The sequence below is a fragment of the Procambarus clarkii genome, chromosome 57, assembly GCF_040958095.1.
Source record: "Procambarus clarkii isolate CNS0578487 chromosome 57, FALCON_Pclarkii_2.0, whole genome shotgun sequence".
Classification (NCBI taxonomy): Eukaryota; Metazoa; Arthropoda; class Malacostraca; order Decapoda; family Cambaridae; genus Procambarus; species Procambarus clarkii.
The window spans coordinates 20,765,210-20,783,799 of NC_091206.1; the positions used below are offsets into that span (position 1 = coordinate 20,765,210).

At 46.3% G+C, this 18,590-nt stretch overlaps 1 protein-coding gene across 3 annotated transcripts in view; it reads right to left on the reverse strand.

Annotated features, from left to right (window-relative positions):
• RhoGEF64C (Rho guanine nucleotide exchange factor at 64C) overlaps nucleotides 1-14,508 on the reverse strand; it is a 129,761-nt gene extending 115,253 nt beyond the window's left edge. For all 3 annotated transcript variants that reach the window (XM_045725213.2, XM_069306338.1, XM_045725215.2), the window contains exon 1: nucleotides 14,278-14,508. The gene's annotated coding sequence lies outside the window, so the exon portion shown is untranslated. The remainder of the gene's footprint in view (nucleotides 1-14,277) is intronic.
• Nucleotides 14,509-18,590: the final 4,082 nt, after the last annotated feature.

Here is an 18,590-nt window from a genome sequence, read left to right on the forward strand (position 1 = left end):
TACAGCATTACGGGCTATTCATGCCCGTGCCACCTCTTGGGTGGCTTAATCTTCATCAATCAATCATCGGTTACAGCAGTCGGTTTGTTGGCAGTGTACTGAAGTGTTATAGTAGTCGAGACGAAGCTTGGAGCAGGGCAGCGAGCCGAGTGATTGAGGAAGATTAAGCCACCCAAAAGGTGGCACGGGTATGAATAGCCCGTAAGTGGTGACCCTTTTGAGCCATTACCAGTATCAATAGATGATACTGGAGATCTGTGGAGGTGCGACTGCACCCTGCGCGACGGGAGATGTCTCCCGTGACAGGTGAGTGAGGCCGGGGTGGTTATACTACCAGCCTCCACCACACCTGCCCATTATCTAGCAGGTTGGGAAGAATTATTAGCTGTAATTAGTTATACACTTGGGAAGAGGTGTTAATTGTAATTAGGGGACCAATTAACAGACCCATCTCATTACCTACACATAAGCTAATGAGAATATGGTATATTATATAACAAGTTGGCAAGTATATTACTAACACAATATACTTGCTACAAATCCGTCCTTATCTAGCCTGTCAGTTCCCCTGAGAATTTTGTATGTGGTGATCATGTCTCCCCGAACTTTTCTGTCTTCCAGCGACGTGAGATGCAGTTCACTCACCCTTTCCTCGTAACTCATGCCTCTTAGTTCTGAGACTAGTCTAGTGGCATACCTCTGAACTTTCCCCAGCTTCATCTTGTGCTTGACTCCATACTGGGGCCGCATACTCCAGATTTAATATTACATATGTGGTATACAAGGTTCTGAAAGATTCCTTACACAAATTTCTGAAGGCAGTTCTGATGTCAGCCTTGCATACGCCGCTGATGATATTCTTTTCACTTGGGTTTCAGGAGACAGGTTTGGCGTGATATCAACTAGATCTTTCTCTCTGTCCGTTCGTGGGACACTTCGTGTCCCATTCGGTATCCTGTGTCAGACCTCCTGTTCCCGCCACCTAATTGCATTACCTTACATTTACTTGGGTTGAACTGTAGTAGCCATTTGTTGGACCATTCCTTCAGTTTGTCTAGGTCATCTTGTAGCTTCATATTATCTTCCTCTGTCCTAATCCTCCTCATAATTTTTTGCATAATCAGCAAACATTGAGAGGAATGAGTCTATTTCCTCTGGGAGATTATTTACATATATCAGGGATCAGTAATGTGTGTGTGTGTGTGTGTGTGTGTGTGTGTGTGTGTGTGTGTGTGTGTGTGTGTGTGTACTCACCTAGTTGTGCTTGCGGAAGTTGAGCTCTGGCTCTTTGGTCCCGCCTCTCAACCGTCAATCAACTGATGTACAGATTCCTGAGCCTACTGGGCTCTATCATATCTACATTTGAAACTGTGTATGGAGTCAGCCTCCACCACATCACTTCCTAATGCATTCCATTTGTTAACTACTCTGACACTGAATAAGTTTTTTCTAACGTCCCTGTGGTTCATTTGGGTACTCAGACTTCACCTGTGTCCCCTTGTTCGCGTACCACCCGTCTTAAAAAAGTTTATCCTTATCTACCCTGTTAATTCCCCTGAGAATTTTGTAGGTAGTGATCATGTCTCCCCTTACTGTGTGTGTGTGTACTCAGACGTACTCACTTAGGTGTGCTTGCAGGGTCGGGTTATGCTCTTAGCCCCGCCTTCTGAACGTTTTTAGATTAATACAATGACTCATTTCCCAAGGCTTTTATCATAATTATTTTAACATTTTTGAGTCGAATTAGCTTCAACGACTATTACATCTAACCTATTTCACTTAGCTGGAGCATACCTGGAGAGGCTTTCGAGAGGTCTACTCCCCGAGTCCCAGATCCAGAAGAACCCCACAAAGCAGTAAACACAACCAGTGACTATGAGATCCACGAACCACCACACACAACCACAAGAATCACTCTCCAACAGAAAGTGATCAAACGCATCCATGATCAGGCCTTCCCGAGACCGCAAATACTAAGTGGTCTGCCAGATGATCCAGGTGAGCGGACCATCCCGGACCCGATTTATACTTAATACAAAAAAAATACAAATAACCATTAACAAAAAAAAATTTTTTTTTTGTGCTACCAGAAGAGTAACCACTCTGCTGGTGTTAAGATTAATCTTCTGCAGCCAACTCCATCGGCTCTAGGGTTTCCAGACACCAGCTAGGATACAAACACTACCTACCCAGCCAATGTATTGACAACCCAACATACCACCCACCCAAACAAACGACACACACATACGCCAACCCATGGTGGACAGGCCACCGAACTTTCAAACCTCCTCTTTCTCTATACCCACATCCTCTTACAGAATTTCATTTCCCCATCCCTCGACCTCCCCTATCCTTTCCAACCCTTTGGACACCGAATCTAAAACTCTCCCCGAGCCCGGCCAACAGGCTGTCGGGGAGGCTCCAAGAGCTCTTGGAGCGGCTCGCAGGCCCGCGTATCCACTACAACCCGGTTTGTCCGGTACTTCTTACAAGAGCTTGTCTAAGTGCCTCTTGAAGACATCCATCTTTGTTTCGACAATATTTCTAATGCTTGCTGGGAGGGTATTGAACAGCTGTGGACCTCTGATGTTCAGTGATGTTCAGATTGTGCCTATGGCACCTCTACTCCTCACTGGTTCAATTCTGCATTTCCATTTGTATCTTTTGTTCCAGTATGTTGTTATTCTACTGTGCAAACTTGGGACCTGGCCCTCCAGTATCGTCTATGTACATATTATCTGATACCTCTCTCTCCTCTTTTCCAGATAGCACATTTTGTGAGCTTTGAGGCAGTCTCAATAATTTAAATTTGTTATCGTGTTTATGCGTGCCGAATATATTCTCTACATTTCCTGTAATTCGGAGATCTCTCCACCTCTGAAGGAGGAAGTGAGTACCATGCAGTACTCCAGACGGGCCAGTACCAGCAATTTAAATATTAGTAGCATTGCTGTGGGGTCTCTGGATTTGAACGTTTTCATATTGAACTCATATTAAACGTTCTCATACTTATTGATAGCTCTAACATTGAAAAAGCTTTGAGATCTCTGTGACGCATCTGTGTTTCCAGTTTTCAGCTATGTCCTCTCGTCCTACTGTTTCTTAATTTGAGCATTGCTTATGTATCAACTTTGCCAATCCCCCTTTGTATCTTGTACATAGTTATCATGTCTGGCCTACTCTTCCTTTCCTCCAGTGTAGCGAGGTCCAGTTTCCTCATTCTTTCTTTTTAGCTCAGTTCCCTTAACTCAGGAACGAGCCTTGTTGCATAGTTTTGGACGTTTTCAAGTTTAGTGTTCAGGAAGAGGTTCCATGCCGGGGCAGTATACTCAGTAATGGATCTTATAAAGGATGTATTCAGGGCTTGGAAGGAATCTTTGTCCAAATTCCTGAAGGATAACCGGACGTTTGCTAGTATGGCGTATGCTGCCATCGTTATTGTGTTGATGCGTGTCTCTGGTGTTAGGTCTCGGGTTATGTCCACTCATAAACATTTCTCTCTTTTAGAAGTTGGAAGTTGCCTTTCACTTCATACTGTGTTTCATGCTACAACTTGAATCCTCATAACCTTGCATTTGTCAGGGTTAAGGCCTAGTAGCCATTTCTCAGACCATTTCAGGAGATTGTTTAATTCATCTTGTAACGTAATGCAGTCCTCCGCAGTTCTGATTCGTTTCATTAACTTAGCATCGTCAGCAAAAAGAATTGATAACATTGGCAACGTGTGTATGCGAGAGAGCGAGAGCGAGAGAGAGAGAGAGAGAGAGAGAGAGAGAGAGAGAGAGAGAGAGAGAGAGAGAGAGAGAGAGAGAGAGAGAGCGGTGGAGGGGGGATGTAGGGGTGGTGGGGTTACAAGGTGAGTACTGCATCAGGGCCACAACTCTTCTGTTTGTGTGTGATGTATACTGTCTCCGGCCTCCACCCAGACACGCCACATAGTCTAAGGCCACCCACCTGCTTTCCCACTTACCTCCTCTCTCACCTCCACCCGCTCTCCTAACCCACCTGCTCTCCCAACACACCTGCTCACCCATCCGCCAGATGTGGACAACGTGCTAAAAGCCAAGACGACCAAACCACACATCAGAAGATGGAGAAGCGACGACATTTCGGTCCGTCGTGGACCATTATCAACTCGTGTGTGATGGAGAGAGGAAGATTGATTGATTGATGCCACCCAAAAGGTGGCACGGGCATGAATAGCCCGTAAGTGGTGGCCCTTTTGAGCCATTACCAGTATCAAGAGCTGATACTGGAGATCTGTGGAGGTGCGACTGCACCCTGCGTCACGGGAGATGTCTCCCGGAGAGAGGAAGATGATGATGATGAAGATTAAGCCACCCAAAAGGTGGCACGGGCATGAATAGCCCGTAAGTGGTGGCCCTTTTAAGCCATTACCAGTATCAAGAGCTAATACTGGAGATCTGTGGAGGTGCGAATGCACCCTGCGTGACGGGAGATGTCTCCCTTGTGAATGTGTTAAGATGAAGATGAAGCCACCGAAAAGGTGGCACGGGCATGAATAGCCCATAAGTGGTGGCCCTTTTGAGCCATCACCAGTATCAATAGATGATACTGGAGATCTGTGGAGGTGCGACTGCACCCTGCGTGACGGGAGATGTCTCCCGTGGAGAGAGGAATTGATTGATGAAGATTAAGCCACCCAAAAGGTGGCACGGGCATGAATAGCCCGTAAGTGGTGGCCCTTTCGAGCCATTACCAGTATCAAAAGATGATACTGGAGATCTGTGGAGGCGCAACTGCACCCTGCGTGACGGGAGATGTCTCCCGGACCAAGTGGTGACCAAATGGTGTGGAGAGAGGAAGGAACGAGCCAATATATATAAGGAAAGAGAGTGAGGTGAGGAGCAGGTAAGAAGGTAATTTTTAGAAGAAGGAAAGAGTAAGGTAAAAGGTAAGAATAGAAGTCAGATCATGTTTGTTAAGACGGGATGAAGAGTGGGACAGGATGAAGAGAGACAGGGTGCAGAGAGACGGGATGCAGGGAGACGGAGTGCAGAGAGACGGGATGCAGAGAGAGACGGGATGCAGAGAGAGACGGGATGCAGAGAGAGACGGGATGCAGAGAGAGACGGGATGCAGAGAGACGGGATGCAGAGAGACGGGATGTAGAGAGAAGGGATGTAGAGAGACGGGATGTAGATAGACGGGATGTAGAGAGACGGGATGCAGAGAGACGGGATGCAGAGAGAGACAGGAGGCAGAGAGACGGGATGCAGAGAGACAGGAGGCAGAGAGACGGGATGCAGAGAGGATACAAAGAGACAGGATGCAGAAAGAGACGGGATGCAGAGAGACGGTATGCAGAGAGACGGGATGCAGAGAGACGGGATGCAGAGAGAGACGGGATGCAGAGAGAGACGGGATGCAGACACACGGGATGCAGAGAGAGACGGGATGCAGAGAGAGACGGGATGCAGAAAGAGACGGGATGCAGAGAGACGGGATGTAGATCGAGAGACGGAATGCAGAGACGGGATGCAGAAAGACGGGATGCAGAGAGGCGGGATGCAGAGACAGGATGCAGAGAGACGGGATGGAGAGAGACAGGATGCAATAAGAGACGGGATGCAGAGAGACGGGATGCAGAGACACGGGATGGAGAGAGACAGGATGCAGTAAGAGACGGGATGCAGAGAGACGGGATGCAAAAAGAGACGGGATGCAGAGAGACGGGATGCAGAGACACGGGATGCAAAAAGAGATGGGATGCAGAGTGACGGGATGAAGAGAGACGGGATGCAGAGAGACGGGATGCAGAGTGACGGGATGCAGAGACACAGGATGCAGAGAGATGGGATACAGAGAGACGGGATGCAGAGACACGGGATACAGAGACACGGGATACAGAGAGACGGGATGCAGAGAGACGGGATGCAGAGACACGGGATGCAGAGACACGGGATGCAGAGAGACGGGATGCAGAGACACGGGATACAGAGAGACGGGATGCAGAGAGACGGATGCAGAGACACGGGATGCAGAGACACGGGATGCAGAGAGACGGGATGCAGAGTGACGGGATGCAGAGAGGCGGGATGCAGAGACACGGGATACAGAGAGACGGGATGCAGAGACACGGGATACAGAGAGACGGGATGCAGAGAGACGGGATGCAGAGAGACGGGATCTTCTTGAGATGATTGAGATGATTGATTTGAAAGACGGGATGCAGAGAGAGGGGATGCAGAGAGACGGGATGCAGAGAGACGGGATACAGAGAGACAGGATGCAGAGAGACGGGATACAGAGACACAGGATACAGAGAGACAGGATGCAGAGAGACGGGATGAAGCAAGATGTAAGGAAGGGCTTGAACAAGTATTGTTGTGTTTATTAACGGTGGTGTTGGTGGTGTGGGAGGACCAGCTGGGGCTCTCTCTCTCCCTCTGTGTGTGACCTGCTTCTTGCTTCCTCTCTTTCACCGTCTCACACTGCCTGCCTTGTGCACAGGTGTGCCCCTCTGCCTCTGTCACGTTTCCACCCGGCTTGCCCGCTTCCTTATTGGGTTTCCAGTTAGCTTTCCCGGCTGTCAGCTTGGCTGCCAGTCAGCTTCCCTGTCTGTCAGCTTGGCTGCCAGTCAGCTTCCCTGTCTGTCAGCTTGGCTGCCAGTCAGCTTCCCTGTCTGTCAGCTTGGCTGCCAGTCAGCTTCCCTGTCTGTCAGCTTGGCTGCCAGTCAGCTTCCCTGTCTGTCAGCTTGGCTGCCAGTCAGCTTCCCTGCCAGTCAGCTTCCCTGCCAGTCAGGTTGGCTGCCAGTCAGTTTCCCTGCCTGTCAGCTTGTACCTGCTTGATGGGGTTCTGGGAGTTCTTCTACTCCCAAAACCCGGCCCGAGGCCAGGTTCGACTTGTGAGAGTTTGGTCCACCAGGCTGTTGCTTGGAGCGGCCCGCAGGCCCACATACCCACCACAGCCCGGCTGATCCGGAACTTCTCTTAGAAAACAGTCCAGTTTTCTCTTGAAGATGTCCACGGTTGTTCCGGCAATATTTCTTATAGTCGCTGGGAGGACGTTGAACAACCGCGGACCTCTGATGTTTATACAGTGCTCTCTAATTGTGCCTATGGCACCTCTGCTCTTCACTGGTTCAATCTTGCATTTTCTTCCATATCGTTCACTCCAGTACGTTGTTATTTTACTGTGTAGATTTGAGACCTGGCCCTCCAGTATTTTCCATGTGAATATTATTTGGTATCTCTCTCGTCTCCTTTCTAGAGAGTACATTTGCAGAGTTTTGAGACGATCCCAATAATTTAGGTGTTTTATCTCGTCTATGCGTGCCGTATATGTTCTCTGTATTCCCTCTATTTCAGCAATCTCTCCTGCTCTGAAGGGGGAAGTGAGTACTGAGCAGTACTCGAGACGAGACAACACAAGTGACTTGAAGAGTACAACCATTGTGATGGGATCCCTGGATTTGAAAGTTCTCGTAATCCATCCGATCATTTTTCTGGCTGACGCAATATTTGCTTGGTTATGCTCCCTAAACGTTAGATCGTCGGACATCATTATTCCCAAATCCTTAACATGCTGTTTTTCTACTATGGGAAGATTCGATTGTGTTTTGTACCCTGTATTATGTTTCAGATCCTCATTTTTGCCGTACCTGAGTACCTGAAATTTATCACTGTTAAACATCATGTTATTTTCTGCTGCCCAATCGAAAACTTTGTTGACATCTGCTTGTAGTCTTTCAATGTCTTCAGCAGAGGTAATTTTCATGCTGATTTTTGTGTCATCTGCAAAGGACGACACGAAGCTGTGACATGTATTTTTGTCTATATCTGATATGAGAATAAGGAACAGTAGCGGTGCAAGGACTGTACCTTGAGGTACAGAGCTTTTAACATCGCTTGGACTCGATTTTATTTGATTGACTGTTTAACTTGGCTGCCAGTCAGCTTGGCTGCCAGTCAGCTTGGCTGGCAGTCAGCTTGGCTGCCAGTCAGCTTGGCTGCCAGTCAGCTTGGCTGCCTGTCAGCTTGGCTGCCAGTCAGCTTGGCTGCCTGTCAGCTTGGCTGCCAGTCAGCTTGGCTGCCTGTCAGCTTCCCTGCATGTCAGCTTACCTGCCCGTCAGCTTCCCTGCCTGTCAGCCTGTCAGCTTGGCTGCCTGCCTGCCTGCTTCCTTCCCTTACTAATTCACTCCACTTCCAGCGTACTCGTGAGACAAAAAATAATACAAAAAACTTAACATATCGAAAACGATAAAAATAGATGTTTCCCTTCTGTTCCCTTTCCCTGCCCACCCCTCAACACAGCTATAGTCCCACCACCACCCCTCAACACAGCTATAGTCCCACCACCACCCCTCAACACAGCTATAGTTCCACCACCTCCCCTCAACACAGCTATAGTCCCACCACCACCCCTCAACACAGCTATAGTCCCACCACCACCCCTCAACACAGCTATAGTCCCACCACCACCCCTCAACACAGCTATAGTCCCACCACCACCCCTCAACACAGCTATAGTCCCACCACCACCCCTCAATACAGCTATAGTCCCACCACCTCCCCTCAACACAGCTATAGTCCCACCACCACCCCTCAACACAGCTATAGTCCCACCACCACCCCTCAACACAGCTATAGTCCCACCACCACCCCTCAACACAGCTATAGTTCCACCACCTCCCCTCAACACAGCTATAGTCCCACCACCACCCCTCAACACAGCTATAGTCCCACCACCACCCCTCAACACAGCTATAGTTCCACCACCTCCCCTCAACACAGCTATAGTTCCACCACCACCCCTCAACACAGCTATAGTCCCACCACCACCCCTCAACACAGCTATAGTTCCACCACCACCCCTCAACACAGCTATAGTCCCACCACCTCCCCTCAACATAGCTATAGACCCACCACCACTCTCCCCCATACTTCCCTACATGCCTTCTGATTGTGCCTTCCCTACATAGGCACAATCAGAGAACACTGTATAAACATCAGAGGTCCGCGGTTGTTCAACGTCCTCCCAGCGACTATATGAAATATTGCCGGAACAACCGTGGACATCTTCAAGAGAATACTGGACTGTTTTCTAAGAGAAGTTCCGGATCAGCCGGACTGTGGTGGGTATGTGGGCCTGCGGGCCGCTCCAAGCAACAGCCTGGTGGACCAAACTCTCACAAGTCGAACCTGGCCTCGGGCCGGGCTTGGGGAGTAGAAGAACTCCCAGAACCCCATCAAGCAGATATCACATCACTATCAACTTGACTCTACAATCATTTCTCTCCTCCACTAACAGCTCTTTCCAAAAGCAGCCAATCATCGACTCGCCCTTACGGCTCCACCACCGGAAATTTGCCTTCCTGTACATTCTACATCAAGTTATCTGGCTCCCTCAGTCATCCGCCACCTCCTCGCATCCCCCACTCCTCCTTCCTCCTCCCGCTTCCACATACACAGTCACGGTCCTAACCCACACAGTCACGCTCCTAACCCACACAGTCACGCTCCTAACCCACACAGTCACGGTCCTAACCCACACAGTCACGGTCCTAACCCACACAATCACGGTCCCAACCCACAATCACGGTCCCAACCCACACAATTACGGTTCCAACCCACACAGTCACGGTCCTAACCCACACAATCACGGTTCCAACCCACACAATCACGGTCCCAACTCTCACAATCACGGTCCCAACCTACACAATCACGGTTCGAACCCACGCAATCACGGTTCGAACCCACACAATCACGGTTCGAACCCACACAATCACGGTCTCAAGCACACAATCACGGTGCCAGCCTACACAGTCACGGTGCCAGCCTACACGGTCTCAAGCACACAATCACGGTGCCAGCCTACACAGTCACGGTGCCAGCCTACACAGTCACGGTGCCAACCTACAGTCACGGTGCCAACCTACACAGTCACGGTGCCAGCCTACACAGTCACGGTGCCAGCCTACACAGTCACGGTGCCAACCTACAGTCACTGTGCCAGCCTACACAGTCACGGTGCCAGCCTACACGAAGACCCACTGTTCCATGCTCCACAGTGTGGGTCTGGGCACACTGACACATGGAGGTGAACACATAACCCAAGATCGGAAAAGAGGCTAACAAAGTAATAAATAAAGAGGCACATATAAATAACGGAGAAATAAATATTAAATGTATATACATATAGGTGAACACTGATTAATAAAGAAGCAGTTTATGACAAGATGAAACTCCACCATAACGTGATGTCTTCCTGACTGACTATATATGGAGCGAGAGTAATGGAGAGGAAGCGGCGAGGCACTCACTCCCTATACCACTATATACTATACCACTATGTTTTTTTTTTAAATTTTGCCCGGGGGGGCGTGTTTATTGAGCAGCGCCGCTCATCTTGTGAGTGGACACACCGCCATAGCAGCATGTACAACACTCCCCAATAGGAAGAAAACCCGCTGGGTTGTTCATCCTGTCACTTGTACCCAGACACAGCTGGGACTTGCTTAACTATCTCAAGTGAACAGCTCCTCAAACAAGAAGATTAACATGTATCAACCCTTAAACGCTTACGTTATCTTGCGAGTGCAGAATGGGGAAATCTTTTAAGAACAGTATCAATATTTGACAAATAGTGTTTTCCTAACTCAAACAATGTGGGGTTTATTTTGTCACTATACATTAAAAAGTCAACACCAGCAATCAACAGTCAATTAATACACAACTATATTCTACCAACTTCAAGACCCCGAACATATATGGAAGCAGCAAGAATAATTATGGGCCAATAGGCCTTCTGCAGTTACTTCCATTCTCATGTTTTCATACCCAATTATACCCATTGTTTCGTGTTCTATCTTGTGCTTGTCACCTCACCCAAAACTTTTGTGCCATATCATCTCACCCAAAACTAGTATAAGTATGAATGTATTTTGTGTGTAAACTAAGTCTTTGAAAATGTAATAAGGAATTACGAAACGCGTTCAGGCGTTATACAATAAATAAAAATGAAGTTTGGAGAATTGATATTCCAATTACCATCAACAGTGAAGAAAAACTTAAGAAATATTGAGAAAATTCGTGTTAGAATTATTAATCTTACCTTTTCGGTCATATTCAACAGTTTAAACCTAATCAAACCCCTCCAACCACAGGTCCCAACGAGTTGGCAAGAGCAACAGCACGACCCCCAGTTAGATGCACCCCATCCCGAGCATACATGTCATTTCTTCCACAGAAGTGTTCCTAGTTATCTATGAATGATATTGCATTTGATTTTCAATATTTGTCCAGTCGACAATTGAGACCAAGTGCTCTCGACAACCAATAATTTCCAACTTCCTTTCTTGAAAGAATGCCACATATGATCGGGATTCCTCCCTTGCTCACAATTCTATGGCTGTCTTAAACCTCTGTATCAGTGTCTCACTCCTAACTCGCCCTACATCACTTCCCCCGGCACTGATACAAATAATGGGTTTGTTCCCATTTCCAGCCATAATATCATTCATATCGTTAACAATATCACCAATTCCAGCTCCGGGATAGCAAACACTTAACCTGTTCCCCTTATCTCTGGCACAAAAAGTTCTATCAAAATACCTCACCTGGGAAAGTTCTATCAAAAGACCTTGCCTGGGAATCTCCCAGAACCAAAATTTGCTTAGGTACTTCCTTTATTTTCTGAGCACATTGAGGGACCTGCGCTCCCTTCGTTGCCTTCCCTTTCGAGCGAACTGCAGGTTCCCTTCAGCACTAGCCTTCCAACTCGACGAATAAGTTAGAAGTCCTTAAGACATCTCTGTAGGCGGCCTCGTCAGAATCTTCTTAATTAAGACCCCTGTCTACGACATTCCAAGACGAAGACTTTCTACTGCTCCTCTTATCCTTTGCTTCCTCTTGACGTTGTTTCATATGTTGCAGTTCCTGCATCTGTCGTATCTCCTCCCACAGGAAATCCACCTCTGCCCTCAGAGCTCCACAGATTCATCAGTTCCTTCATTCAATATGATCTGCTGCTACCAGAAAGCTTAGCTAAATATCCCCAGTTTGCTAACTGTAGGTAGTAACTAAGTGATTGTAACTTATCCACCGCTGCCCACTGGATGGGGGTGATGTGCAGGACAGTTAGTTTAGTTCATTTATTATGCACCCCATACCCATCTTGGGGGCGGTAGTGGAAAGGGTTACAGAGGCACATAATGGGCTCAGGGACTGAACAACACAATTCATTTAGCCAAGCAAGTTACAATCTTGATGAACTAGTTACAAAATTCAATATAAGTCGTCACATCAACAATGGGTTCGAGATCGACCACAAGTACAGTTTCTAAATTAAGCAACTGACATATGTGGAGAGCTAGTGTCACAATTGATATGTTTGTCCTGCACACCGCCCCCATCCAGTGGGCAGCGGTGGATAGGTTACAATCACTCAGTTACTACCTACAGTTAGCAAACTGGGGATATTTGGCTAAAATTTCTGGTAGCAGATCATTTTGAATGAGATATTTACATATCGTTGAAACATTGGTTATAGAATTGTTTCTAAATTCACGTATCTTTTCGCACTCCATCACATAGTGACGGAGGGTATGCGAATAATTTTGTTGACACAGTTTACATTTGGTCAGGTCTACATCAGCAGATAATGAGAATTCCCAGAGATACTTGTAACCGAGTCTAAGCCGAGCAGCAGTAACATCTAGAAGTCTGCTGATTTTATTGGATGATCCATAGATGTGTGGCTCCTCTTGCATGATAGTATGATGATAGATGGAATTACTGGTGTCAATTTCACTTTGCCTCAGATCTACAAGATCTTGTTGAAGCTCTCAGTGTACTGCTGCTCTCAGATTGCTCATTGACAATCCAAGGTTACACTCAACGGCTCCTTTAAAGGCAGATTCTTTGGCTAACTTATCAGCTCTATCATACATTCGGAGGCCAACATGAGATGGAGACCACATGAAATGGACTCTGTTACCATCCTTAATAATTTTGTTGTATTTGTGTCTAGCTTCGGACACGAGCATGTTACAGTTATGTCTTAAAGAGTTGAGAGCATTTAAGGACAAACATATCAATTGTGACACTAGCTTTCCTATGTCACTTGCTTAATTTAGAAACTGTACTTGTGGTCGATCTCAAACCCAATGATGATGTGACGATATCTATTGAATTTTTTAACTAGCTCATCAAGATTGTAACTTGCTTAGCTGTTGTTGTTGTTTAAGTTTCGCTACCTGGAACAAAAAGTTCCAAGTAGCACGGGCTATGGTGAGCCCTAAATGTATTGTGGGGTTCAGTCCCTGAGCCCATTATGTGCCTCTGTAACCCTTTCCACTACCGCCCAAAAGATGGGTATGGGGAGCATAATAAATGAACTAACTTCACTACACCTTCCATTATTACTATGATGGCACAACTGTGGCTCAGCTAACACAACCTCTCACTGTGACTTATTGCGCCTCACTGTGTCGGGTAGAGGTATACCAGGTGTTGGGTAGAGGTATACCAGGTGTCGGGTAGAGGTATACCAGGTGTCGGGTAGTGGTATACCAGGTGTCGGGTAGTGATACACCAGGTGTCGGGTAGTGGTATACCAGGTGTCGGGTAGTGGTATACCAGGTGTCGGGTAGTGGTATACCAGGTGTCGGGTAGTGGTACACCAGGTGTCGGGTAGTGGTACACCAGGTGTCGGGTAGTGGTATACCAGGTGTCGGGTAGTGGTATACCAGGTGTCGGGTAGTGGTATACCAGGTGTCGGGTAGTGGTATACCAGGTGTCGGGCAGTGGTATACCAGGTGTCGGGTAGTGGTATACCAGGTGTTGGGTAGTGGTATACCAGGTGTTGGGTAGTGGTATACCAGGTGTTGGGTAGTGGTATACCAGGTGTTGGGTAGTGGTATACCAGGTGTTGGGTAGTGGTATACCAGGTGTTGGGTAGTGGTATACCAGGTGTTGGGTAGTGGTATACCAGGTGTTGGGTAGTGGTATACCAGGTGTTGGGTAGTGGTATACCAGGTGTTGGGTAGTGGTATACCAGGTGTTGTGTAGAGGTATACCAGGTGTTGGGTAGAGGTATACCAGATGTTGGGTAGGGGTATACCAGGTGTTGGGTAAGCGTACACCAGTGTCGGGCGAGGAAAGATGAGGGTAATGAAACAGCGGGTTTAGGGAAGCACCGTGGTGTGGAAACAATAGGGGAAGGGCAAGGCTATGTTAGTTGACCACCAAGTGTAAGGTAGATGAATGGCATGTGTCAGGTATGGTCATACCAGGGGTGGGGGAACAGACTCACCTCAGAATGGTGGAGGAAGCAATCCTGTACAAAAACCTGGTCACCTTAAAATCCACTGATACTGTATTATACACTTTTCACCTTCAGAGTAATCCACTTGTGCACACGGAATCACAACTACGCATTCGTTTGACTAGGAATTAATCCCAAAATCACTGGCATTGGAGATATGAACGTAAGGCCACACGGAACGTCCTCCTCCCTCCACGACCGTCACACCTCGACTAGCTGGGGTTGAACAGCTGCTAGTCTGAGCAACGTATTGTGGTGTCGCGAGGAGAATTTTAAATTGCTAGCTAGACGCTCGCGCGCACACAAACCCATCCTCCAGTTTAGACTACTTTCTGTAACTGTGTCTCCATTGTACATATATTGGCGTTATGGACAATTAGATAGTAGTGTTTGGTAATATTCACTTCATTGTCCTGAAAAAATAATGCTTAAAAACAAACAATTATTTCAAGGCCTTGTATAGCACATATGTATGTACTATATTAGGCATAGATAGCGTGTATTAGGCCTAGGACGGTTAGGTTTTATTAGCAACAAAAATACAAAACCTTTTCCGATTTGTCCAAAATCAATAGTACCAAATTCTACTTTCTAATTGTCTATTACTTGAACAAGTTGTCCTGCTTGAATTGTCCTACAGTTAAATTTGTTTTACAATTGTCCTACTTGAATCCAATTCAAGTAGGAGAAAAGCTCACTCCATCGTGTGATCACAATATTCTAAGATGGAATACAATTACAGAAACTCTCGTAAAGGTCAAGAATGATGACCTTCTAGATCAATTACTATCAGGGAATGAGAGACGAATTGCAGAACACCTCATGCATGCTTTTTTTCGCGTATATTCCTGCGCGGGCACTAAGCCTCTGGCTGGCCCACTAAGTGTTGCTTGTTTTTGTTTTGCTTGGGCGGAGTATGAGTATTTATGACTCGTATGGTCGCTTCAGTGAGATTTTGCCCCATGTGTTTAACAACTTCTTCTGCTCTGTAGAATCTAAGTTGAAATCTTAATGGGGTTGTAACTCTGAACTGTGTTAGATAATGTTCCAGTGGTCTGTCGGGCATTTATCCACTGTGCTAACATTTCCTCTCATGTTTCGGAACCTGTAAGCCTATTTCCCAGGCACATGGGCATCCAAGCCTGATGAGATGTAAGTGTACTTTTGTTGTTCTACTGCTCCCTTTCATCAAAGTAAGTGGTTCGTAGTTGGTTGAATCCTTGTACCAACCCGCAGATCCTGATGTTGCAACTGCTGTAATGTGGTCACTGTACATATTTAATTTTGTTTTTTTAAATTTTGCCCCGAGGGGCGAGTTTATTGGGCAGCGCCACTCATCTTGTGAATGGACACACCGCCATAGCAGCATGTACAGCAGTCCCCAATAGGAAGAAAACCCGCTGGGTTGTTCATCCTGTCACTTGTACCCAGACACAGCTGGGACTTGCTTAACTGTCTCAAGTGAACAGGTCCTCAAACAAGAAGATTAACATCTATCGACCCTTAAAAGCTTACGTTATCTTGCGTGTGCAAAATGGGGAAATCTTTTAAGAACAGTATCAATATTTGACATAGTGTTTTCCTAACTCAAACAATGTGGGGTTTATTATTCTACACATATTCCTAATGTCTCTCAGGTGTTCACATTCACGTAGATAGTGGTCAAGGCGATGTCCATCACTCTCACCACAGATTCTGCAACTTCGCTGATCAACTGTTGTTTCCATTCCAAATCTCCATGGATATTTGTATCTAAGACGGATTCTCGCTATTACTGATTCTCTCCCTCGTCCTCCTCCTCTTCGGCCATAATGACTGGGATTGCCAGCAGCAACCATGTTGTACCATCTTATAGATTCACTGGTTTGTGCTTCTATCCTCCTTTCCTCAGTTACCTTCTCACGGTGATGTTGCCCGATAATACCTCTAATTTGTAGTTGAGTCTTGGGTATGAAGTATTCAATATGGCATATTTTGCATTGTTCTGCTTCTAATTACTTTCCTAATCTGTGATAGACTCTGTGGTATGTAAATGTCTACATTTCTTCTCTTAGTTGCAAGTTTTGCAGTTTCGTCTGCAATGTCATTTCCTATTATTCCCACATGACTTGGCACCCAGTTGATAAGTACCCGACAGCCTTGACGTTTGAGTGTCTGCATTAATGATATGACATTTGTAATCAGGTGGATGTTATCACGCATGTGTTCTTGTTGCAAGGTTTCAATGGCAGTTTCCGAATCTGTATGTATGATAACATGTCGGTGTTCAGCAAGAGCATGTTCCAAAGCCTTTTGAATGGCTAGCATCTCTGTAAAGTTGAACACTCATTTGAGTCTCCAACTATTTGCAGTTTCCTGCCTTTAACTGCAGCTCCGGTTTCTTGTCCCTGCTGGTCTACTGATCCATCTGTGAAGCTGTCACATGCCAAGTTTGCTTCTATATGCATCTGTGCAATATTACATAGCAGATGAGGATTAGTCTGGTTCTTTTTTCCTTCAAGAGCCATAATCTTTAAGTCAGCTGGCAGAGATTCCCAAGGGGCTTGCATAACAAAATTTGAATGTATTTCGTCGACACCCCTCTCAATGATTGTGTTTGTTATATCGAATGTATAGGTGTTGTTTATCTCACAATGGTCCACTTATTGCTATTGGAAGCTCTTCTGTCCCGAGTTAGTGCTCCAGTGATTATATCTTTAAGTGAACTGATTCTAGGTCTAGTCAATATCTTGGTCAGCATGCACACAGCAATCCCTTTTACCCTTTTTCAATCAACGTTATTTTGGTTTCTAGTCTGAGGTTCAGTATTTGTCCATCTGGGAAACCCTGTTATAACTCACATTGCATCATTTTGTATAACCTCAACGTTTGCCCACTAACCAGGAGAAAGAGTAGGGCAGGTGCTGCATAATCAACTAGGGAACGGAGTGTATGTAAAACATTCTTAACACTGTGTCCCGCTCCTAGACGGGGCCCTGTGATTGCTCTCATTATATTCAGTCATGATTTTGCTTTCTCCTTCAGATATTGAATTTGCTTGTTGAATGTCATTTTAGAATCTATCCACACTCAGAGATATTGATATTGTGTAACCCACTGAAGGTTAATGTCTTGAATGCGTATGTGCCTGTATGGAGTGCTGCCACCTTGTCTCATTGCCTTAGACTTCTGTGCAGATATTTTTAGCCCTAAAATGCTGCATTCAGATGTTACTTTACCTAATGCCCCTTGTGCTTTATTTGGAAGTGAAGGACCTGTAATGACTAATGCTATATCATCAGCATAGCTTAACAATTTAACCCTTTCAAAATGTCATGGTAACGATGTTTTCCATAAGGATGTTAAAAAGATTAGCACTGAGGACCCCTCCTTGTGGAGTCCCCACACCCACCATGGAGCCACAATTAGAGGCAGGACACCCAACAAGAAGCTATCGCTGATCATGCCGGGGCCCCCTAGGGGTGCGTTGCGAGTATACGCCCCACAATCGCCACCTTAAGAACCGTCAGTCCGTCGAGATCGGGTTCAGCGACGAAAGGGGGATTGACAATAAAAGGTTCCCCTCGCTCGAGAAATCGGGTACTACAGTTCTACGGGTGCAAGAGTATGCCTCCTCAAGCACCCGGGCGTCAAAATAGAAGAAGTCCAAAGGAATAACCAAAACAAGCAAAAGGTTGGCAGGAAAAGACAAGCAGATAGGAGAAGAGGGGGAGAAAAACGAAACAAAAGGAAAAGGAAAAGCGATCCGGCACAATTAGAGAAGAGCAGCAGCAGGAGTGCAAGGCCACCAAAGGACAGAGGACTGTCCCACGGAGCATCACACTCAGCAGCCGTCCACTAAGCCCCCCTCACGGCGCCAACGGGCTGGAAGCCGTCCACTAAGCCCCCCTTCACAGCGCCAACGGGCCGGATGGGGAGGGGGGTGAGTCAGTAGTAGAAAGCCATCTTGGAAAGATAGCTTCAGGGAGCCACTGGGACTACCAGAAAGAGGCGTTTCATTACATTTAACACATTTAATTTGCACAGGCAGACTGGCTCCTTTGATGACTGCTGCACATTAAGAGCAAAGAAGTATATTTTTCCAACTGATTTTTAATATAGTAGAATGCACAAAAGTGCATTATATTTCTTTGCAGTAATCATAATAGAATGTTTGGTGTAAATTACACCTGCTAGTTATAGAGTTCAGATGGAGGTTACTTGGCTGCAGATTTCCAGTATCATTCTGTATTCTGAGAAGTTTCACAAGATTAAATTAACTTTCTGTGGTAAGAAATACAAAGGAGGTTAGTCAAAAATAA